General features: G+C 45.0%; 1 protein-coding gene across 1 annotated transcript in view; it reads right to left on the reverse strand.

Annotated features, from left to right (window-relative positions):
- KIAA1671 (KIAA1671 ortholog) overlaps positions 1 to 22,748 on the reverse strand; it is an 87,667-nt gene extending 64,919 nt beyond the window's left edge. Inside the window, exons 1-2 of the mRNA XM_074844624.1 lie at positions 22,600 to 22,748; positions 164 to 299 (exon numbers count right to left, since the gene is read on the reverse strand). The gene's annotated coding sequence lies outside the window, so the exon portion shown is untranslated. The remainder of the gene's footprint in view (positions 1 to 163; positions 300 to 22,599) is intronic.
- Positions 22,749 to 25,705: the final 2,957 nt, after the last annotated feature.

Consider the following 25,705-nt stretch of genomic DNA (forward strand, 5'->3'; position numbering starts at 1 on the left):
ACAAATAGCTGGCCAGATGCACTGAGTATGTACTTTCAAACTAACAAACATCAAGACTGGTGTGACTGAAAGTGTTATTTGTTTTCTATTAGCTAAGGCCTAAATTAAACAACGGAATTATATACATATTCTACAAATCTCCAGAAGCTTTGCTACCACTTACCATAATCTGCATTTTCTGCTGCAAACAATCCATACGACCCGATTCACTTCTCATAGTGAAAACAAGGTCTCGGTCGCCAAGATCACATTAAGAGCAGTGGGAAGCGATCACTTCAGCAACACTGATCAGGCCTCTCCTGCAAATAAACAAAGAGCGTTCAGACTCAAGCATGGCACACACCCAGACCTACACAGGTAATACCCCATGAGACAAAAATCCTGAGCATTTTAAGGAAAAAAAGCTGGCTCTCAGCTTGAAGTGTAAAGCCACCTGATTTAACTGTATAAAGCAGAATGCTTATTTTTCAGACAGTTATTAAAGAACCAACAAGAGATTATCACCTAAAGCCTGAAAGGTGAAGGGTAAATAACTTGGTCTGGACAACAGACAGACCAAATTTGAACACAGTTAAAACCGCATTTCAGTGAGCGCTGCCTGCAGATCCAAGTGCTGTCAATCACTGGTTAAACACAGAGCTCTGTATTACTGTAATCTCAATTACTGTAATTTACTTTATTGTAAATCTCCGTTCTGTTACAACAGTATGCAAAGCGCTACCTGTGAAGCTGACCTTGAAACGGCTGATTTTCAAATAAAATATAACTTTTACCATGACAAAGGAGCTTTTCCAATATCTCACCAACAAAGGCAGGAGGTTAGCTTTGGCTTTAATTATATTCTTACTGCAGAGACGAGGGAAAACCAGCAGTAATTAGAATTTCAGCAACAAGAAGTAACCTGAATTTTTCCTAACAAAAAGTACATTTAAACTTTGTAGCAGATGTGGGTGGCTATGTAAGGTTAGATGCATTTTTTTTTTTCCTTTAAAAGCTTTCATACTTTTAATTTTTAGGAAATTCATACTGTATTTCATAGTCTTTCACTTAGCAGCTCAGTTTTGTGTTGCCATCCTCTTGTCTACTTTTGGGCAGCCTTTGAAGGGGCAGTCTTTGGATTCCTCTTGCCTGATGTAGTTTGGTGTGTATTTACCCTACAAATATGCCCATTTCTAGATTCTGTGGAATATGGAGCCCCTTGCATATGAATATTTAAAAAAAAACCCAACAACTAAACAGAATATTGCTTTCCTGAGCCTGCAGTCTGAAAAAAATGGTTATTTCACCTTCAGCGTCCCTTGAATAGACTAACACCACACTGGCACCATAAATTGCAGAGATTTATTTTTGTCCCTTGTGTTTATGCCTTCCTCTCTCAGGCGGGGTAATGAACTCTGTTCACCTTGCTCACTCCCTTTCATCTTTCAATCCATTTGAAATTCTGTCTCAACTACTTACACGCTATGCTAGTCCCCTCTGAGTCCATGACCTCTCCTGTCCAAAATAGTCACTAACCCAAATCAGCTTATCAGAATCAATCTGTCCCTTCCACAATCTCACAGATCTTAATGAAATCTTCCTCCCTCTCCCACTCCTTATTCTAAGAAACACCATCAAAATCCGATTAAAATGCTCTCACATTCCAAGGATGCAAAGGTTTTGTGAAAGGCAGTTATGCACTAAAAGTAAAATAGTTACACTTGCTGAAATAAGGGCGATGCTAACAGGAAATACCACAAAGCAAAAAATTAAGCTGTAAAAACAGCATCTGTCTTGCAGTACTTGAGAATATGTTTGCTCCCATCATTCTGTACTGCTTTTTCTTTGGAAAAGAAGAAGGGGACACAGAGCTTCTTAAATGGAATAAAACCTGATCCTCAACGGAACGCAAGGCAGTGAGTATACAACGTGAGGCATAATCCTGGCTAACAGCGTACAACCCGTTTCTCCAGCCAGCATTCCTAAGCCACCACTTACCCATTCTGATGATATTTGCTCCTTCATTTTATTACACTTCAGCCTTACAGGATCCCATTTTTTTCCTCCATGATCTAGCGAAGTCAGTGTTCAGGTTTTACATTCTCATTGCTCAGATACCCTACAACAGGTATGTGGCCCAAAACAGACAAGTACTCAAAAAAGGAGAACAAAATATTTGGGGAAAAATAACAATCACCCAATTTTGAAAGTTATAAAGCTCCTGGAACTTCAAAAAGCTGTATGCCCGACAAAAAGGAATCGTATTATGACATACCCTGGACATTGTGTTTTGGTTTGGAAATACAGAGCTTGGTTTAAACGTGCTTCTCATAAAATACTATCTGGTCAAGTTGGCAGCGTACAAAGTTCTGGGCAATTTAAAAAAATCACCTGGAAACTAAATTGCATGAGAATTTGAGATGCTATGAATATTTAGTATTACTACTGTACTTGTACTATTACAGTTGTAAGTCCCTCACAGCCAGCTACAGTTCATTAATCCCTTCCCTGACCAGCCTTGAGCTGCCGTGGTCGCCGCGCCGGCTGCGCTGCCGCTCCGGCCCCCACGCGTCCCCACTCTGTTCAGCAAAGACCCAGGCCACGTTGTCACCTCTTCTGGGCACTATTTTCCTTCGTGCTCCCTAAGCTTCGGACACGCTCCCCTCGGCTGTTCTGGGGTGCATTCCTCATGGACAACATTATAAACGGCACTGAAGCATCTTTTGCAATTCTTCCTGCTTTCCATGAGAAGAACGGCGCACGAAGGGCCAGGCTCTTCCCCCGCTGCTCTTCTCGCTCAGCTTCAAAACAACTGCAACTGTGATTTTTCCTGGGCCAAGCTGAACCACCACAGGGTGTTACAGAGATGCACACACAAACACGGCTCCAGGCACAAACCAAGTCTGAAAGTCTTAATGTCTTGAGGTGTTGTTTTGATTTTAATTAAACAATCTATCCTCACAAAGATTATTAACATTGCTCATTAGAAATCAGAAGGGATTATTCACTCCACAGCGTTATTTTTGCAAAAATCATATGGGAAGGGCTTTACCCAAAACACACCCTTTCTATTTAGCGTCTGCCTGCCCTGCCTTGCCCACCAGCAGCACACAGAACTATTATTTACATCAGTGGTAATTCCTTTAAGCCTATTAGGACAACAGGAGCAGCAGCCTGCAGATAATTTTTCTACCATGAATCACGTGATTATTGTCAACTTCCTTGCTCATAAATAAGAATGTTTTAAATGACACAAGCAAAATAATCTATAATCTGTTCCTGAACCTCACAGCAGATAAACATGTCCATCTGTCTTCTGTAAGGATGGAAAGTATAAAAATTCTTCAGAAAAAAATCTTTCTGCTATAAAAAAGGGAAACAAAACCAACCAAACAAAAAACCCACCCCAAACCCAAAAATCCATCTTATAAACTTGAAAACAATCAGAAAGCATGGCTCGAACAGTGAATATCCATGTCTGTTTATACTAAGAAAACTCCAACAGAAAACTACCAAATAAACACAAGGTTTTCCTTCTTTAGAGGAAACTTTACCACCAAATCTCCAACCAGCATAAAAAATATTACACCCTTAATGTGTAAATACAGGAAGCGATTTGTGTAACTACATATATTAGCAGCTTCTGAAAACACAGCTTTGCCAGTGCCTACACACTCCTCTGTCCTGCAGGCTTTCACTGCTACAGCAAGCCACAGAAGCTACTCAAAACAATGCCATGCCCATATCCACAAAATGAGATTTCTCTCATTAATTTTACAAAAGGCCTCCCCACTGTCTTAAGTGTTTCAGTCTTTAAAAAAAAGTCTTTTTCTTTCTTTTTTTTTTTTCTTCCTCTCCTCACTGACCATATATTGGCATCAGTCTACAGCAGTTCATGGCGGTTATCCTAAGCAATCACCCTTCTGCTGCTTCCTACAACACTTGGAGAGTCGCTGATAGGATCTGCTCTGTTAATTCTTATTTAATCCAATCACTTACTGGGCATGTATGAAGAGAAGAATACTTTAACCATGTGTGTGAATACTGTCAAGGACATAAGACTTACTATAGCACAATCAAAATAACACAAAGGAAAACAAATCTTTTCCGAAACTTTTGTAACTAAGTAGATCATGCAACTAATTCAGTAAAATAAAAAAATAAAAAAAAAAAAGGCTTTTTCTATGTAAGCCTAATTCATATTATTAGTACCATCACTCACTGAAATGGGATCCACCAGTTGTATTTAAGAGGACATACAGGGTCTCTTAAAGAGGAAGATTAACGAAAATACTGTCATACTGCCTCTTAATTTTTAGAAATATCCCTGGACAAATTTATTCACAAAGTAAGAACAGGTAATCAAATGCATTTAAATTACCTTTTCCCAGTTTCACAGCGAGAAGTTCAGTGGAACCAGGCATTTGTTTTGCTTCTCAATAATCAAAGTTAACAGGTTGAGAACTAAAAATACATATTCCCAGTCTCACCAGCCAGGTATCTTATGACCTGCAAAGCCCCATAGATCTTTAATACGAATATTCCAATTTAAAATATTCTTTCTCCATTCCCCATGTGCAAGCCTATTTGAAGCCTCTAGGGTTTTTTTGGAAAAAAAGGACAAAGTACTGTTGTTTCAGACATTATAGTCCAGTCCCATCACAACGATGAAATATTCCACGCTGACATTTTCTCCCACTGCAGAGAAAGATTAGCATTTTGTTAAATAAAGTGCCCATCCTATAAATAGCAGCATTTACAAGCACTTGTAAATCTCTAATTGCTACTGCCAGTACAATTGCATAACTATCATCACTTGTTAGAGTTTCACTGAGATCTAGACATGCACTAAAGAACAGAAATATTTTCAACAATCCTTTTGATTCTGTGCTGCCATCTCAGTACTAGAGTGAAAACTTTACACCTTATATTTTAATATCCGTGTTACAAAAGTAAGGCAGTTAAAAGGGTAACAAGTTATAAAGCACCACAAGCAAGTAGCTTCAGTAATTCAAACTGGCCACACAGAGGCAATTACATTTACAGGAAACCAAAAATTCAATGCTAAATAGACTGGCATTGACCACATAAATTTAAGATTACATTCTTGATTGTAGGACAATCAACTGAGACAAGCACTCAGGAAAACACATTGATTTATGTTAAAATAGGCTTCAACAGCAAAATACAACTGTCCATAACCAAGATGGAATGCCCTGTGACAGCCACAGGGCAGGGCGAGTCATCCGCCAAATTTCCTTGGATTTGTAAAACAAAGATCGGTCTGGAGGGAATGACTTGTGAAAAAAATTGTACGTAATTGTCTGCTTCCGTAACTGACAGTCCTATAGAGTGTTCACAACAACATAACACAGTCTGTGTGTCATGTATAAAAAGTAACCAAACAGGATTAATCTGCAAAAAATCAGTCACCACTAGTGAGCAGTTACGTCCCTGGTCCTTGTCTGTCCGGCAGCACCTGCACTGAGCTGAGGAAGAAAAGTCAGCGGGGTGGAACAGACCTGGAACTAGAGGGGTTTGCTTCCCGTTATTTCTAGAACACAGCAAAAAGAGATCCCTACAAACATCAACTGCGACCATACCTTCCCCTGCATGGCCACCAATCAATTACCCATTTGCAGGGTTTTCAGCTCTGAAAAGACCTCCAAAAGTTTCTGCACTCTGACATTTGGGGGCAATTCCCACCATTCTACAGACAATTATGGGCAACTACTCCTCTGTCAAGATAATCTTTGTCAAAACCAGACTCTTGGTTAGGGTTTTTGCTCTTCACACATCATTGCCAGTGTGTTCTCCTCAAGAGAGATCCCTCAAGAGCACACAGGCTGGAAGAGCACGTTAGGCATTTCCTCTGCCCTGTACAACTACCTCATTACATCTCATTCTTCCATAATTCCATCCTCCGCAACCCTCTCATTGACAGTTTCAGAGTAAACTCTTTTCTCTTCCAGGTTTCAGAGAGTCTAATTTGTTTTGAAGGTCTCATGAGACTAAGCTAGAACAAACCCTGACCAAAGGAAAAATGCTTTGAAATGTTGGTGAATCACCATTTTTTGGTGGCAGATGCTGTGCATCCTCACCCTTCCGAGTGAGTCATCTCTTATTTCCAGCTAGTATTCTGCACCAGGGATTCTACCCGGCTCATTACTGGGTGGGTATCTGCAGAAAGCCCAGTTCTTTTGGCAGTTCAAATAGAGAACAAAAGCAAATTCTTGATTTCTGCCAATGGAGGATGACATTCAGCAGGACCAACATGATTTACTGGATAAGGCTGAAGTCAGGCTAAAAGTGTGTTTGTGCAGGTCGGTATTCCCAGCAGGCCTCAGATGTTTGCTTATGTTATCAAACATTTGCTTTTGTGGTCAGCTTCACCTCCGTTAATATTTTTTTAGGTTTCATCCTCGTAAATGCATTTCACCCACAAACAAGACCCACAAATAACTTCCCCCCCCACACCCCTCCCCCCACCCTTATACACAGTTTATCAGGAAAAAAAAGACATTCCAGAAACAACTGCATTGCATGCCAGATGAAATATTAATGATCAGGTTTGGCTACAAGCAAGAAAAATTGACTATGGAACTGAAAAAAAGTCAGACCAAGGCTCTTACAGGAAGATGTTTGGTTGCTCCAGGGAGAGCTCAGCTCTACCTGCAGCTCCCAAGGTCACCCTGACACAGCGCAGGGTGGATACTTTAACTTGCAACCTGGCAGATTTCTCCTCAAATCTTTCCAGGATCATTATAAAAACTTCCTCCTGGTTAATTTGTACGAACAACATGATCATCTTGTTGCAGGAAGCTTAACTTCACTTTTCACCATATTTAAAATAAATTTTTATCAGAGTAAGTTTTTCTGTGCAGATTCTAAAGGAACAGGGTTAAAGCCCTGGTTATGTCTTTTTCATACTCTTATGCTGTATATCACAAATATGATGAAATTAATCACACACTAATTTATTTATACCTCCTTTGAGTGTATGGTCTTCATGACCTTGCTTTAAGAGGTGAAATTTGGTTCATTACTGTTTCAGAAATACATCAAGCAGCTACTGATCGCTCTGACCTCGAGCGGGCGGCACTTTCGACCATCCCTTTCCCGTTGAAGCCCGCAGAGGCGAGGCAGGGCGGTACTTTCTCTGGAGGCTCCAGCTTTGAGTGTGAATGCTCTGATTTGGCAGACACACCATGGACGTGGCTGAAGGAGAGTAAGGAGATGGATGAGCCAGCTGTCTGCAGCACAGATAGAAACACAGGTCTGAAAAAACACTTTGGCATTCTTCCATTTGATACTCCCCTACGGAATACCATGTTCAGTACCAAGTTTTGGCAGTAAAAGATGCTTAGAGACCACCCACACCTGGAAATATTTACTGTGCTTGTGCGTACTTCTCGTCCTCTTGGCAGTAAGGGAAGACAAAGGACAACTGTCTCTGATCTCAGAGCTGACAGGACACAGATATCACCCCTGGCTTTTCTGTTTCACTCACCCCATCCGGTGCCTTCAGAGCTACCAGCTGCTGTAAATGCTTTATAAGCAGCAATGATATTATTGGGACAGTTTCCTCCCAAAACGCTAGTGAGAACTACATGGACGCTGACATTGAAACTATTTACTTCATGGAGCAAATGCGGAGTTAAAATACCCCTCAGAAGATCCCTGCAGTGAAACACCTTGCTAAGCCTGCCAGTCAGCACGAAAACACGCAAAGCTGAGGAGAACTGGAATGCTCCCATCACTCTGGAGAGAAGGGTCTGCCGCTGACCCGACGTGGCACACAAGTCAGAGCATGGAGTAAAACAGATCTGTGGGCTTCAGTTCATTAAAAAAAATCCACCTACTTGTTACAAAAATAGGGAAGTGTCTTCACAGAAATACTGCTTGCAAGCAAAGGCTATGAAGCCTTCAGAAATAAACCTGACACATCACCCTCTGCACCCAGGAAGGGATCAGAGGGAACGGATCATTTCATATAAACTGAGCTGCTGAAGGTCACTGTATTACAGAAATAGCGTGATGCAAGAAGATATTTCCTGCTTGCTTTTATGCGTGGCAGGTGCTTCTGTGTCAGAAGGGACTGCAAGAAAGAACAAAGTCCATACTCCTCTGATCTTCCTCTTCAAATTCTAACAGAATTTCCAGCACTGGAAAACGCATTTGTGGCCTGATGCAGTAAACCACCTTCAGAAAGTATAACCAGCTCACATTGTTCTGCGATTGACTTGGAATCGCCAGCACTAATTTATAAATGCTGTGTCTTTTATACATTCATCTGATTGCTGAAAAAAGGATTAAGGTGTTGCCATATGGCGAAAAGAACAAAGTAGTTTTATCAAGACTTTAAGAAAACCCGAAGCTACCGACCTTGGAGCACCACCTGCAACACATTGGGAGATCACTTCAGCAGTTTAATCATCTGCAGAAAACCTGAACCCATAAAATGGAGGACAACGGAAACAGAGTGATGGGTAGAAGACCAAAAAGAATCATGGCAGATTAAAAATTATGTGTGTATACATATATATATACACACACACAATGTGCATCTTCTCCAAGACAGAACACCTGGGCAAAGCTAAACTTGGTTTCCCCGAGGCCGACAGCTTTCCTCCTGTTCTAATCCTCAGGATTTGTTCTCACCGTGGAGGTTCCAAGCCAGCTGTTTCAGGCCACTACACAGCCATTGCCAACAACTATTAAAGAGCGACTACTGACAGACCCTAGGAAAGCATCTTTGGGGAAAACACAGCTTGCTCACGAGGCAGAGCAGAGCCAGACCTGTCGGGCAGTGGGGAGAACATGATCCCCCTGCACAACAAAGCAGGGGTGCAGAGCCCCACGTCCAGGCCAGTGCCTGCTCAGTGAAGAGCTGTGTAACATCCACAGCCCCCATCCTGCACGCATGCAAGGGCAACTAACATCTGTGTTTGAGGCCTAAGCATTAAGATTCCTTTGCTTCTGCAAAAAGAAAGAGGATTTACACTGTATTAGTTTTATACCTGTACTTGTCTTGAAGGACAGATTCTGAAGCTGCACCATCACTAAGAGACTTGCAAAAAGCACACGCCACCTGCAGACAAAATACTTAGAGCAAAGATGCTGTAATAGATTATGCTGCTTCTAAGCTTTCACCTAACTAAAAAGAAATTTGTCATTGTGTATTCTTGTTACAAATGTTTATGCTCTGCTTCACCTCTTACAGCTATACAATTTGATGTCTTCACTGGCTGATTTTCCACTTGCTTGCTTTAGAAGAAAAAAAATTTTTAAAAATCATAGAATAGTTTGGGTTGGGAGGGACCTTAAATATCATCTAGTTCCAACCCCCCTGCCATGGGCAGGGACACCTTCCACTAGCCCAGGTTGCCCAAAGCCCCGTCCAACCTGGCCTACATACACTAAATCACACACTAAAAAGCTCTGTGTTCAACAGCTTTGGATTTTGCTGCTCACAACACATGTTCTTTCAATACAGCCAGCCAGTGTTGTCTAGCAGCAATTTCTCCATTCAGTCCACCATACTACCTTTCAAATATTTGCGTTAGTCATAACAGAAGCATGTAGTCTAGCGTGGTCAACAAGCAACTGTACTCAAGCCCCAAACACTCATCCCAAGCACTGCTCTAGAAATGAACTGCAGTGTAATAAGACTCCGAACTGGCCCTGCTCTAAACAGGGGCTTGGACCAGATGGTTCCCAAGAACAGATTATTCTGTTCCATGAACAAATGAACAATTTCTAAGCCTGCTCCTCTAAGCTGTAGCAACCTTTGTCTTAAAGATCAAGCTTGCCACAAAGCTGCATCATGGAGGGACTTGGCTGAAGCGGGCAATAACAATACCTGTTTCCGCTGGAAAAGACAAACACTGTGGTAACAGGCTGACAGTGTCAGCGTTAATAACGACCACAACTGGATCTTACTCTCCCCCATTCGCATGCCAAGGCGAGCAGGTGGTCCCGGGGAGCAGCTTTCGAAGGCACTGCCAGCAGGGACGCGAGCGCTGACCCTAGAACGCCTTGCACCCAGCTTCACTTCCCCAGGGTTCAGCTCAGAATTACAACAGGATGCACTAAGTGTGCTGGGTACAAACATTAATAAAAAAAAAAAAGCTGTAGGCACTACCTAACAAATTTTGACTAACGACATTCCTAACAGCTGACAATAACAGTGGTGGCAGCACACGTAACACTGAGTTGCCTGGAAATGGGGAAGCATCTCCGTCGCGAGCCCCGGGGTCTGCAGGCACAGGGCAGACCGGCACTGCCAAGACAAACCCCAGCTTCGCTGACAGGTTCCTTTTGTGCGCCAGCAGAAGCAGATCCCAACACGTCTCTCGGACGTGTGCATTCAGAGGAGTTTTTATGACTGACCCTTTTTTATGCATGGTTCCCATAACCCAAAAATGTTTAAGGTAAAATGGAGGGAATAGTAGAACTGACGCTGGACTTGGGTTTACATGTCATTGGCATCAACCCTGAGGGAAATTTTCCAGTGCGCTCAGCAACGGCCTGACCACGTTGAAAAACCAACTTCAGCACCAGTTCTGGTAGGCCAACACCACACAGCACGGAAAATGCCCATCTCAGCTGTTTTACCCAGCACTACGTATGATACAGGCAAGGTTATCTGATAAAAATCCTCCTTTGCCCAAGTTCTTGCTCCTATTGCAGCAATTCAAATGCTTTACATAAAAGGTGACCTGATTTCGAACAAGCCAATTATTAACAATCTTAAACTCGATTAATTTTATTCTAGTTGCGCCTTTCAGTATACAGATGGAGCCATTAAAATGCATTCAAATTCAAATGGATATGACCATCAGATTTACAATTTCCGCTCATTTCCCATAAATATTTAAAAAAATTACTGGACTAGCGAGAGACAGGTGGATCTGTTTTGAGTCAAATAAAGTATTGTCGTAAAAGCAAAATACTTGGTGGTATTTATCATTCTCTGGGCCAAAATCCCTTATGTCATCCTCTGCTCTACAAAACATTTACACACTTTGAAATTAATCTTTTTGCCTCTCGGGTTTGTTAACAATTTTCAGGCAGCTCTTTGATCTCTTCCTTGTATACTCAACACAGCATTAATTTGGGTAGGATGTGTTACTGCAGCAGGGTGCTGCCTCCTGTCAGGCATCGATCTGCCCCAAGCTGAACACCAATAAAAAAGCTGCTTGTCAAGAATGTTTTATGTGCCAGAGGAGCTACTGCTGCTACCTCGATGATAAGGCGCCCATTTTTCCTTCAGTGGTCACATCTAGCTTTCACATATGCAGGAAATAGGATTAAGTTTTTTCCCCCCCAACAATGCAACACCCGTTTCAGAAACACTGGCTGGTTTTGCTGATTTGTAGGTATGTTTCTTTTGTTACCTGCTAGCAGGTTATCATTATCAGCATCCATAATGAGTTTCTTCTTCCTCCAAAAGTGATAAGAATTGAACTGAGCATCAGGGAGTTCTGTATTGACTGTGAGGAATCAAAGCAGTGACACTGCATTTCTTCCTGTTTTCTGAACAAAAGCATGTTTAAGCCAAGAACTCCGACAGCACAAAGCCTGCACACGCACACTAGCCATCGTTTTCTACCTTGTTCTTCAGAAACATGATGTTGTTCAGCAAAATCAAGGCCTGTAATGAATTACTGGTCAACACACTACCTAGAAGCTTTATGACTACAAAACAATCCCCTCCACCTCCCTATATGCTTCAGAAAGCACGGAAGGGGAAAATTGCCTATTAATTGAAAGGCCACAGTTCAGACACTTAACATTTTTATTGAGGGGGGTGGAAGAAAAAAAAAAATATAGCTGAAGTGCAAAAAAAAAAACCCCAAAACCAAAAAACCAGCACCAAAATCCAAACCGTGGAGGCACTATGAACCTGGAAGTGCCTGGCTGTGAAGAAACACTTGTGTGGAAGACACCCCCGCGTCCGGCACACGGCACTAGCGGGGGCACGGGGGGGAGGAAGGCAGGCACAGGTGGCTGCTTAAATGACATTCACAAGCTTTAGCATACAAGTGCATTTTCAACCACAAGTGAACAGTGGTTTTTTTCAAACTTTCTAGTAAGTTTTAAGCACAGAAGCCACAGAACCACTCTCACACATCAAAATGAAGATAAAAGAGTAACATAAAAACACTTTTTTAGAAAAAAAATTGTAGACGCTGTCAAAGAATACATGGTACAGTGTGGAGATCACCTACATTTTAAGGCAGGACAATAATGAATAGCTGACCCAGGTATATTTTGGAGCTCTCAAAAATGAGCAGGAATGAAGGATCACTGGTATGTTCCCAACAGTTCATGCAGACCCCAGAAGCTGGGCATGAGCACTTACCTGCCTGGGAGCATCCAGCTTCCCTCAAATCCCACCCGCACCGGTATTACAGCAGCCCCAGAGCCCAACCCGAATTTCTCAGGCCATATCCAAAGGGATTTTAACTAGTAATTTAAGAATGATCTTACAGCAGACTTAGAGACATCATCTTTCCGATGTTATTACAAAGAAGGTTCCTTTGACTGCATTCTGACCCAAACCAAAACCAGAATACGAGTTCTCCCAGCTCCCCACCTCTGTCCACTCCTGCCCCCAGAAAGCCACACAGCAAAGCACAACTGATCCTGGCTTTAGCTCCACTGTTAGTACCGCTGGATGCCTCTGGAAGGGACAAGACACAACCACCAACTTCAAGAGACACAGTAAATCCTGCAGGTACTGGGAGACCCGTTGAGCTGACTCCCTCGCTGGCCTTTTTGTTGCTGCTCTGCAGGTTCAAGTAGTGGCACAATGCTGTCATGAAAACAGGTAATGACACTGGATCCAGAGTTTCTGCGGGAGGAATCCCAGCTGAATCAGTCATTCACAGAGCAGGAGCCACGCCAGTCCAAGGAGCTGAATGTTAAGGCCAAATGTACCTTCAGCTTCCTCAAGTCAGTGGCAGACTTGGCAAGTGAAATCAAAGATTCACACATCCCAGCATCTTTCACAAAGCAGCAGCCAGCAGAGGATGCTTCAGAAGTGACACAGGCACAAAATATCATTTCTTTTCAGTTTCCAGTCATATATAGTTTAGAGACTTGTTGAACCAACAAGAGACCAGGTACCTGCTCAGTGAAGAAGGCTGGGTGGTTTTTTTCTTGTGTTTCATCACATACAAACCAACCAGCACACCATGGACAAAAGATACATCTGAACCACTGGACACAAACCCTGCCCAGGAATCGCACTGATCAACTTGAGTTCCCCTCCCCTGAAGTCGTCAGGTTCAAGAGCCAAAGTTATAAAAATCAGGGTGAAGAAATGAGATACAGGATGGGAGAAGAAACCAAAACTGCCCAATGTTCAGGCAGCGCCTGGCCTGTTTGTTTTGCAGCAAAATGATAAACGCTACAGATTTGGATGCCTAATAAAAGCCAGTCCAAATTATAAACATTGTCTTGCACATTGGTTTAAAGCCAGTATTGGTTAAACAGTTATAAGCAACCTTCTGTTAATTATATAGTTTAAAATACACACTCATACCTCAAGTTCTTCACTCCAGCCCCCTCCCCAGTACTCTCTCCAGATGTAACAGAGGGCAGAGCCATCGAATCTGGCCCACAGCCCATTCTCTAGTTACAAGCCCAAGTATTGACTCTCTCCGATCCGTTTGCAGTTACTAGCCCTGTCTCAAACAGGTCAGACGGCTCCACAGCCGAGCCCACCAAGCACTGGCAATGGCCACCACACTCAAAGCAATGCCAGGGACTGGGACTGACCCCCCCCCCGGGCAGGAGCAGCAGAGGAGGAAGCTGCCAGACGGCCAGGCGACATCCTTTGCCTTCCACTGTGGGCTGTTAGCAGTCTTGAAGCTCTCCAGATGCCAACTTGCCATCTGCTTCGTTACCTCCTGCTCCACACTCCTGAAGATGTTCCCAACACACTGTGTTTGGGTGCCCCTCCCATATTCACTGGCTTTTTCCACACACTCCCATCAGCAACCGAGTCCTGGTGGAACCAGTGTAATTAACAGGATGCTGAGATGCAGATCTCCAGAGTGGAGCTGCCTCACAGTATCTGAAGGAGCCAGCAGAAGCAGAAAATAAGGCCACAGCTTATAAAGGTTTTAAAGCCGTAAGAAATATCCAGACTACAGCAGCCCTGCCCCAAGAACTTGTGGGAAGGCTCCGACTGTGCTGAGGTGTAACAATGCTTCTAATTCCTCAGGAGCAACACCACTGAGTTCAACTTTCCAGTGCCAGTAGAAAGGACGTAACAGGCATAAGAGCACAATCATTTCTAGAGCCAAGCTGAAGAGAAAAGATGGCAAGATCTTTAACCTCAAAGTAACCATTTTCAGCATCTGTAAAAGCAGCATTTTGACAGTATACTAATCTGGAATTAAAGCTGTTACTTTAAAAAAAAAAAGAGATTAAACTCAATGGAGCCAAGACAAGACTTCTGGAGACAATTTGAAAAATATACTAACCTGCTTCTTACAGTCAAGCTTGTGCAAAAACCATCTCAGGCAACCATACATCTACAGTACAAAAAAAATGGATTCAAAATGAACTACTTTTTACACTGTGTGCAACAGTCCAGTATCAAACATGACACTCTGTGATTGTTACTTTACACGTATATCCCATACGCTTTAACGCAGAGATAATCTCTAAAGATATTACACATGCTGGTTAGGAAACAATACTAACACACATTCCTAGTATTCAAGACCAAAATAGGAGAGGAAAGGCTTAGTATTGTTTGTAAGAGGTGTCAGACACGGGGCCCAAGTTACACATCTGCTTCAGCACACGCTCTCATTTCATTTTTGCACGCACATAAACAATGAATTCCATCACTGCAGCTGCGAATCTACCCTAGACCTTTATCCCAATATAAAGTGCCCTTGGGAGAGGAAAACATGTATTTCATCTTAAACAAGGCTTCAACCTCTCCATCAGATTTCATCGTCACGCATAAGCAGCAACATGACAGTGGCACTACTTAAGCAAGTACTTCATGTAAAGAACTCGCTTCAAACCGAGATCTGCAGACACGTTTCTCGCACGCTTGCAATACAGCATACAAGAAAGCTTCTCCCTGTCCAAAACTAACCCTCTGTACTCCAAGCGCAGAGCAAAGGCGCCGATGGAATCTGCAAGCGCTGCAGAAGCAAAAGGAAGCGCAATTCCAATATGTTTAACAACTGAATTAGCATAATGCTCACCACGCAGAAACCAGTCTCCCTGACCTTGAAATGCTGATCTGTAACTATTGGCGAGTCTTTCCTATGTGTGCTGTGATTCAACTATTTTAAGGAAGAAGTCAAGAAAACATCTGTTGCCCTGTCAAGTTTAGTGAGATTAGGTCAGACAGGCAGAAACCTCTCCTGCAGCCTCACACAGCCACGCTGCAATAGCGAGCATCTCTTTCCTACTAGGTAAAATTGTATTTAGGGGAGTAGCAAAAGATCTGAAGTTGTACTAGAAACCTCTACTGTAATCAAATCAATTAATCCCTCCTGTGCAAACGGTAACCACTGAGAACTGCACTGATTTTTTTTAATATTAATTTTGTGAAGAATGTAAACTGAACATTATGACAACTAGTAAGAATTACAAGATACATAAATTCAAACGTGTTTTAGAAATACTTACTATTATTTGCGTAAGTCAAGATATCTATTTTCTTGGACATAACTGTTATTGTAGGCTTGAACATGCAAAAGAAAACCCCTGCATCATGTGTACATGTGTGCTGCAAGAATAGGAGGATATTTAGATGTCTGCAACCATCATGTGGCTTAAAACATTCTAAAGGCAGATTATACTAATATCTGACATTTAATACTGCCAATACAGTAAGAGCCCTGTTTGACAACAAATAATAAAAATGACATTTCTTGTAAGGTCTCTAAGTAAAGGAAGGAGCCAGCTGAGCTGCACCACTGTAGCATAAATGCCCGTTTTAGAAAGGCATCTGGGCTCATTTTGTTCAATGAAGAATTCTGAGTGTTCTCATGAAATATCAAACAATTACAGTGGCCAAAAATTCCAACCCTGTTTAAAATGTACCATGGCTTCGCTGGGCCGAATGCTTTCCTTGTGGATGAGACAGCTTTGTCCATCGAAAGCCTTGTATGGTTGAACATACTTGCAGCAGATAAACATCCCTCTTAAATTTTGGCACAACTGACTCCCTACCAAGAGTTACTGATACTATGGCTGAACTGAAAAAGCAGCCAGGCTTAATCCAAGCTGAAGTCTGAGCTCATTAAAAGACAGAATAAAAAGAGAAACTTAAATTCCATTCCTATTTATGTTTTTCAAATTCTCATCAAGACTGTAAAATAAAGATCATCCTAGTTTCACAACAGTAGGAATAACAAGTTTCAGAACTTCATATTTATTAACATCACTTGCTGAAACCAGAAAAAACAGTCACTATGCAAATATAAACAGAAGAGGCTGATGTGTATGGCAACAACATTTTTTGCATCAGCAAAGCACACACAAATACTCATATTTTCATACGTTTCACTCAAACACTGGCAGCTTTTTACCCTTAGGAAATATGAAGAGTAAAATTGTTGTTAACTACTAGAATTAAAGAAAAACTAACAAAAGAAAGCATTTGCATCTTCACTTCTTCACCTCTTCTCCAGTGTGCCAAATCTATGCATTTTAGATTTAAACACAAAAATGCAGCCCATTCCTTTCTCTTCTATTTTTGCCATCCATCTTATTTGCATCCAAGTGCCGCTTCTGCAGCGAAGTTCAAGTTGTCTATTCCTGGGCTGGCCTAGCTCAAAGAGCTCACCCGCTTCCCAGCGATGCCCCAGCTCCGCAGACCTCGCTGCCGAACTGTAACTGGGTCACGCCTGGAGCTGGAGTTAACAGGCCACTTGGCTCATGGCAGTTCTCTCCCCAGCCCCCAACCAAATTAAAAGGGTATTTTGATCTGGGGGAAAAAAAAAAAAAAAAAAAAGACACTGACGTCCCACCACCCCACATGAAAGTTTACGCTAATTCTGTAAAATAAGACAAGCCGTTCGTACACTCTTGGAAGAAACTGCTGGAACACACATGCACCCTTTTTCCCTTTAAGTGAAAATGGTGCAGATAACAATTCAAGTGCTGAAGCTTTGGTTATCTTTTTCTACTTGTTACAGCAGGCTAATGACCATCCTGACTCATAATTACTACAATAGTAAGAAGCTTTCAGTTCTCACACTGCTGCAAGACCAACACTTATCTTCTTTCAGGCATGCAACAGCTTTATTACAGCCCAAAAGTGAAAGTTTTGGCACTTAATTCTGATAAGAACTTTTAATGAAGAGCTCTGTAAGTGGCTTTAAAGGAGACCAGATTTCCCCCCCCCCCCCAATGTTTAAGTGCGTGTTCATGGGACATGACTCAAAACAAAAACAAGCAATGTTTCAGATAATAATCCTCTGTAGTCCCACACTGCTCAAATTGCATCACCACAATCACACAAGCCTAAGAAAAAATTCATTTCCTCTCCTCAAGCGTGTTTTGTAGAGATGAAGAGTATAAAATGAAAATTCAACTCCCATTGTTTCAACATAGTTGTAAGGTATTCATGAACTGTAAAAATATTCATTAACAATCTCCTATTTATACAGATGCATTGAAAAATAACCCCAAACAGAAAGGCTTTCTTGTCTGCAGAAGTTCCAGCATTACTTATTTCCAGAACAAACCAAAGACAGAAGCAAGAAAATAAGCCACCTTGATTTGAGAAAAGAATCTAAAGATTAAATTATCTACAGGAATATACTTCTTTTAAGAGTCTAGATTATTTAAGCCTAGGCCTGAGGAAAATCATCATTCAGCAGGACCTACATATCCCTTTCTGATCAGATGGTTAGGTCATACTAGCATAGAATGATGAGAAAAAAAGGGAAACATCACTGATTTTTTTAAACCAATAGCTGCAAAAAGACAAGAGTAGTCATCACACTAAATTTAGTGCGTTTTGCCAAAACTCAATACCCAGCTTTTCTTAAGAATTTGTTTTTCCTGACACTTAACAGAACCTGAGATATTGGAAGTCCACTGTGCACAAAATTGCTTCACCCCCAGAAGCCCATTCAAAGGCAAACTGACTTGCTAGGTTTTTGATTTGCTACTTTTTTTTTTTTTTAAAGCATTACTAAAACACAGCTTCAAAGAAAAGTCCTGAGAGTTCAGACAAAAGTTTATGTATGCCCTTCAAACTTACTGAAAGTCAGTCAAGGAAAAGCAAGCAACTTCTGCCACCTCTTTCAATGCAGCACGCAGAGTATCTCCTCAGAATCGGCTCCTTGCAGTCACATCTCCCTGGAGCACGTATATGGGCAACAGCAAATCCTCTATGTTTTTAGGAAAAGTCTGTACCCCCAGCTGCACGAGGCAGGTGCGTCTAGAGTTTATCAAGCATGATGCCTTCCAATTAAACTGTTAAATCTACCAGGTCTGTGGTCATTCAGAAGGTTGTGACTAGGATTCAAGACGGTTTGCTGCGGAGGGAATTCCACAGCTCTCCTGTTAGTCCAGCCTCTTTGGCTGCAAACTCAAGACAACCACACGGTGGTTTACACCGCAAAGGCTACTACTGCAACCAGGGAGCCTTCATTTAAATAGATTTCTGAGGCAAAAACAAAAAGTTTGTGGCTTTTTCCGTATGTTGTCTTTGGGTGCTTCCTACATACAAAACAAAAAACACACCTAAAACATTGCAACATTCTCGGGTTCTAGTCACCCTTGTGCATCAAGCACAAAGTAGTGATACAGACCATGCTCACAGCATCACTGCAAGCTTCATGCCTGGGCTTGCAGGATTAAGTAGTTTACTTCAGTCTCGCTTTTACAAACAGCCCACTGAATACAGTGTGATCTCCTACTCCATGAACGTCTCTTTAAAGAATTGTATAGACATAGTACTTTCCTCCCCAAAAGCTGCCTAACACTTAAAAATCAAACAAGGAGCCCCAAAAGGCTGCACCTGCGTTAAGAAATAAATTAATAAGCAGAAAAGCAAAGACATTGAATACCTCCCTAGAACCAACAGCATCACATAAATTTACCAAGCTATGAAAGTGAAAGACTTCCAACTAGCATTATTGTTTTCCTGCATGAGTATATAAAAAGAAATAGCTTGAAAAGAAGAAAAGATGCAGAACATTCAAAACTTGTATTTAGACACGCATGCCCACACACATCCCTTTTACTAGTCACATTTTTAGGTAACTACACAGCACACAACTCATCAGGACAAATTCATTTGCCAAAGGAAACTTCTGGCTAGTGAGCTGCGCCAAGTTATCAATTTCTGTGGAATATCAATTTGAGAAAACATACCAAGTCTTTGAGGAAAATCTTGATCTAGAGACTCCTCAGTCAGAAACCAGCACAGTTTTTAAACACATGAGCAGTCAAAGGTATGAGAGAGGTAGTTTTCTGCAGCTACAGGTGTACCATGTCCCTGCCCCTCAGAGTAATCCTCTCAAATGTGATCCCGAGCCCTGCATCCCAGATCTGCAGAGCAATCCCCACAAGCACTTATATACTCAAATTTTCAAGACTATGGGAAGTTTTCTTACCACTATTTAAAAAGTCAAGGACAGAAGAAAAATCACTAGGAGTTCTATCAACTTGATTCTGATGATACGTGGAAAACCTACCAGAAGAGAGAAAGCTCCAGGACCAAAGATCAAAGGCTAATCCCGAGGAAAGGACTAGGCAGCGAGCGCAGCAACACATTCTTCACCAAGGAGAGCAAGTTCATTTTCTACTTTACAGCAACCAAGCACGTGTGAAAGAGAAGGGAGGTGACATGACTGGTTTCAAAATTATCTAGTAGCCAGAGAAACAGAAGCACTGAATGGAGCAGAGTCCAGGACAACACCCAAGCGAAATCACAGAGCCATGCAAAGAATCCCAGGAGGTGGAATTCCCGAGCTCTCCATCGACCTGGGACCGGCTGGCCAGGGCTGGCCTCTTCCACACAGGGGCTAAACGTTACGGTCAGCCCATAGAGCAGTGAGGGCTGGCAGACTTTTCAAACACAGTCCTTAAGAGTCTGAAATTCTTTCTTTCAATAAAATCTATTTCCAAGTCATAAGTGATTTATTTTTTTTTCCTTTGGGGAAATCAGGCATCCAGGAAGCATATTACTACTGTCCAAGGAGTCTGCAAACACACAAGGGGCTCGGTTAGCATCCACCATGACAGTGCTACACATGGTTGGAAACAGCATTAAAAAAAACCAGCCATCACAATCATTGCTGCACGTCGCTCTCAGTATGGCAAAGATCAGAGGTAATGAACTGTTTAATCATCAGACATTAAAATTTTCCTAATACATTGGCACCTAGTCAGTTAAGAGCCCGGGTCAGGACAGCCGGAGGTGGGTACTCTGCCCTTTCTCCTCCAGCTCTAAGACAGGCAGCCTCTGGAACTGCAGCGTGAGCACAGACCTTGCGTTGGTGACATTCACATCGTTTACTGCCATATATAAAATGAGATAGTAAAAAATGACAAACGCAATGACAATTAGAAAACAGCCCTAGATTTGACTTTCCATACCATGACACTCTAGAGTCACTTTGTTCTATGTTTTCTACATACTGGAAAAGAAACATTTGGCTTAAAATTAGTTCAGAGCATCGCCTGAAATAGAACAGACTAAAGTTTACAAGTATATTTTCAAGAAACTATACGCCTATACAAGCTATGTCTTCTATTTCAGTGGGATTCCTACCCCTTTCGTTATTCTAAAGTAGAAAGGCTTTATAAATTTACTTGCTAATAAATTTCCTTGACAGTTTTTACAGTTGCTGCCAGGCAACTTTATTAGCATTTCTGCCATACATTGTCTGTTTCCCTACCACACCCTAAAAATGTCACAGGAAAACAAAGAAAAATAATATTTTCATGTGGTTGTTAAAAAGATGCAAATCCTTCTGATTTATGGACAAGAGACAAGGAAAATACCAACAACCTTCCATTCTGGCAAAAAAAGTACCTCTGAAGCAGCTAAACAACTTCACAGTTACCCTGGAAACATAGTTTACCTCTTCAGCCTACCATGAAAATTGCCTGCAATTACCACAGTGGAATAAAGCGTCAGTTTTGACAAAACATCAATTGCTGTATGCTGCAATTTCTTTAATGCAGTACCAGTATTTTATCATGAGCAGTACTTTATCATAGAATTATATTAGTAAACTCTAGAGAATCGAATCCGTAGGTATAATAAAAGGTTACGGTATCTCATGATGGTATAGAAGAGCTCCGCCATCTGCCAAGTGCGATTCCCTTAATCCCATTCCTCACACACCAATCGAAATCACCCGGATTACGCCACACAAATAGAAGTCAAGTCAATACCTGAATCCACAAAATTAATCTCCTACCTTCAGACGGGAGAAACAGAAGAGCAGTAACAATGCTGCAAACAGACTGAGGGAGGCAAAGCTTTTTACACGACTCGACGCAATACCACACAGGAAACAAAGTGATTTTACAGATTAGCTTCACCCTGTCAGAATCCTGATTTTGCTCCCTCCCAAATCCCAGCGCAGAACTCCACGCAAATTGAGGGAACTGGGGCAGCTATTCCCACCCGTAAGCGGAACTCCACATCCCTCCATCCTCACATAAATCACTGACATTTGGAGTTAGGAAGAAAAATGGACAGATGAGTTGCATAACACAAGGGAGCAATACAAATCTGCCCACCCAAACGTCAGACGCGCTTCTAAAATAAAAACATACACACACGCATGGGCCGATACGCCAACAAGCAAAGGTACGTGCACCCGCAATTAAAAAGAAGCAGCACGATGACCTTAGAGTGGCACTTTAAACTAACTCCAGGGAGCAGATACAGCTCCTAAAGTCCAAGAGAGTCACACACCGCACTTGTGAATGCCCGTGTGCTGTTAACCCCAGCTGGAGTCGGCACGGCTGGAAACTCTTCGGGGGGAGGGTGGGGGCATCTTTATTTGTACATTTAAGAACGCCAAGCACATTACCGTCACTAATCCAGAGGGGGGACAGATAATTGCAGCGCTTACAAAAGTCATCTTGGATTACAAAAATAAGGCTCTAATCTGCAGCGCCCGCCAGCAGAACATTACACCCATGAGCCATCAAAATCACCACGAAACCACCTACCACCCCACGCAGACGCTCGGTTAAAAAGCACGAAGGGGTGGGCTTTTTTGGGGGGGGGGGGGGGGGGGGGGTTCTTCTTTTCCACCCGGAGCACACGCACACGAGGACCCAACTTCTCCCCTCGCCCTTGGCTCTGACGCAGTGAAAAACCAGCAGCGAACCGAGCCCAGCACCACCGTCACCGACCCCCACTGGCCGCCAAGACCCCCGTGGGTGTGTCCGTCCCCCCGCTACCGGGAGCGGCACCGGCAGCAACACCCCGGGCCCCCCCTTCCCGCCTTCGCCCTCAGAGCCGGCCCGGGGGAAGGCGGGAAGGGGGGGCCCGGGGCGGCGGCCCCTCAGGGCGAGTGAACCGGACCCACCCGGTGCCTCCCGGGCCGCCTTTGTCCCGCCGCCGCCGCCACCACCACTCCCCTCACCACTTACCCTGCCGCGGCACCGGCTCGTCCCTCAGAGAAAACGAGGCGGGACGGCGCCGACTCCGCCGCAACGGGGAAGTTCCGAACTAAGTTTGAGCGCGGCGGAGCCCAGCGGCCTGCCCGGCGGAGGTGCTGATCGGCGGCCGGGCACGGCCGGACACCCCTACCCGGGGGAGGCGGGGGGGGGCGGAACGGGGCGGGACGGAGCGCGGGAGCCGCCCCTCCGCGCTCCCCGGGGCGAGGGGCTGCCGGGGGCAACGGGAAGGGCCGCGGGAGGGAGGGAGGGAGGGAGGGAGACGCCAGGGTGTCCCGCCGCCTCCCGGGTTGGGAACGACGCCAGCGGGGCGGGCCCGGCCCCGCCGTCCCGCTGCCAAAGAAGCCGCCGGTGGCGGCGGACGGCGGCGCGCGCGCAGCCCTCGCCCGGCGGGAAGCGCCTCTGTTGCCATGGCGACCGCGCCGGGATGGGCGGGGCCCCTGCGCGCGCAGCCCGGTGACCGGTCACGGGGGTGGCTCCGCCTCCTCCACCTGCTCCCCCCACACCCCTGAAGGACCCGGGTTCGCGTCCCGGCCCCGGCGCTGAGGGAGAGAGCCCGGATGGAGGCAGCCGCCCCTCGGCCTTGTGCCACCTCCCTTCCTCCTCCCTACGGACAGCACAACCCTCTGCCCCTTCACCCAGTCCCCCGGGTCTCCCCTTCCCGGGGCAGGAGTGGCCCTTCCTGGTGAGCTCTCTGCCACCATGGTTCAGGCCCCCCCCCGCGCTTTGGGCTGCAGAGAGGGACCCTGCGAGAGCCTCCCCGCTACCCCTGCCAGAGCGCTCAAATGGCCGCAGGCACCCAGTCCTCTGAGGAGGGACATTTCCCCTCGGACTGTGGGGCATTCCTCCTCAGATGGAGAGCGTTTCTCCTCAGCCACACACCCCTGCTCCCAGGAATGGCGACTGAACGCGCCTGTGGGCACCTCGGCGGCCCCTCCAAGGCCCTGCCACAGCTGCAGTAATTCAAATGCTCCAAATGCTGCTTTTTGTCGTTACAAAAGGTGTGGTTTCGTGTGACAGAGGAGTCCAAAGTCGGCTCGCGAGGCAGGGCCGGCGCAGAGCCTGGTGACTCGTGGCAGTGCCCACGCCACGGCCCAGAGAGAAAGCAGGGCCCGGCTCGCGGCGGGTATCGCAGTGCGGGGCCGGGAGGGCTGATGCTGTGGCACGAGGAGGAGATGGCAGCTCCTCATCCTCGCCCCAGCTCTTAGCAGGACCTTGAGAGGTCGGGTAGCAGGTCCCGCGTCCCTGTCATCAGCGGGGAACTTACTGTTCTGCCATTAACCAGCCCCCCGAGGGAGCCAATTCAAATCTCACCTCTTTTGCAGGGGGTCCTGAGCAAATCAAGCTGATTGATCTCTCCGTGACCTGTCCCCGAACTGCATGAGGGAGGTGACACTTCTTGACTTGCCTTAGCTATGACGGGTGCACAGTAGCTGCCTCTCGGCAGGTGCGTGGATGAGGGTTTCAGCAGCAAAAATATCCAGCCCTGCAACAGCTGCAGGAATAAACGAGCGTGCCTCACCTCCTCCGTCCCCACCCTTGCTGTATAGCCTCACATCCCATTTAAATGAAGATCCCTTTCCCACAGATCCCCCTTGCTCCCAAATCAGGATGTCTTTTCCCCACCTTAGCAATCCTTTTATCTTCACCACACATGCAAACACAAAGGAATCCCAATTCCATGACTCATTTGCCTTTCTCTTTTCCAGAAACCAAGACTTAACCCATCCCATCATCCACCTATCCCCCCCAGCACCCCTCCCCGGCAGCCTGGCAGCCGTCGCCTCCGTGCCAGCACCCACCCTGCAGCTCAGGCTGTTGCTGGCGACTGGTCCCTGCCCGTCGGAAGAGGGGGATCCACAGCTCGGATCGTGCCTCTGCAAAGAGGGTGTTCCTGCTTCTCACACCTCTTTGAAGTGGTTCTTGTTTCACCCATGGCTTGGGAACCCCTGCTCTAGCGCATGGGGCTTTCAGCAAGTAATGTGAAACAATTAAATCGTCTGATCAGTTATTCAGGAGCCGCTCTAATGGCAGCATCCTCCACAGAAACACCTACATGCGGCGACACAGCCAGAGAACTGGCCAAGCCAGGCTCCCGAGGCTCCATAGCCTCTGGGAGGCTGCATTCAAATGGCCGACTTCAAGAAGAGCAGACGCGTTCCCAGGAAGCTGCTGCCTCGTTTCCCACTGTCTGAGGAGAAACCTCAGCATGTGCCTTTGCAAACGCTCGGGGAGACGAGACCTGGGAGCTTCAAAGGAGCCACAAAAACTCTCGATGCTTCAAGCCCCAGCAGGCCAGAGGCAGCAGCAGCTGCACCGGCGGGATTGCAGAGCTGCGGGGTAGAGGCAGTGGCACGGAGCAGGCCTGGTCTCGACGAGCCTCCCGTGCAAAGCTGGAGGGGCCGTATCCTCACCCTCACTCAGCCCCTGTTGCCCCGGGGACATCCCGACCGTGTGGGAAAGGGAACGGCTGGAGCGTGGGCCCGGCACGGAGCTGGGAACCGCGGGACCTGCAGCGCTGCTGCGGGGAGCTGGGCACCCCACCGGCCGCCACGCTGAGCCCTTGCACCCCAGCTCTGGCACCGGGCAGGAGAACCGAGCCCCTGCATGAACCTTTCTGCCACCGCGTTTATCAGCAAGTACTGGGCTAGAGTTTACCGCAATCTATGGGCAGAGTTAAACGCAGAGTCCTGTTCTATCACCCCATGTATATGAATTAGAGCTGTAATTCCACCCTGCGGTGTGGATGGCAATAGCAAACAGACACTGCCAGACCCATCTCCCATGGACATTTGAGCTCTGAACCTTTGGTTTATGATTTCACCAGAACCGTCAGCGCGATGATGTGTGGGCGATGGACAGTCAAGGAGCACCTGCGCTCACAAAGAAACGACGGGCCCTTGTCTTTGCCATCAACCAACAAAAGGCTCTGCCAGGCTGATGCACCAGTTTACTCCGCTTCTCAGATGGGTAATGCCACTGTTTCTCCTCTCTGCCATACAATTAACAACCAGGGTGGGACCTTTTCAGAATTAAACTAAAAGAATTCCATAAAACAGTGAATGACAGCGCATGTCGC

This window comes from Strix aluco, chromosome 18 (assembly GCF_031877795.1).
Source record: "Strix aluco isolate bStrAlu1 chromosome 18, bStrAlu1.hap1, whole genome shotgun sequence".
In the NCBI taxonomy this organism is placed as follows: domain Eukaryota; kingdom Metazoa; phylum Chordata; class Aves; order Strigiformes; family Strigidae; genus Strix; species Strix aluco.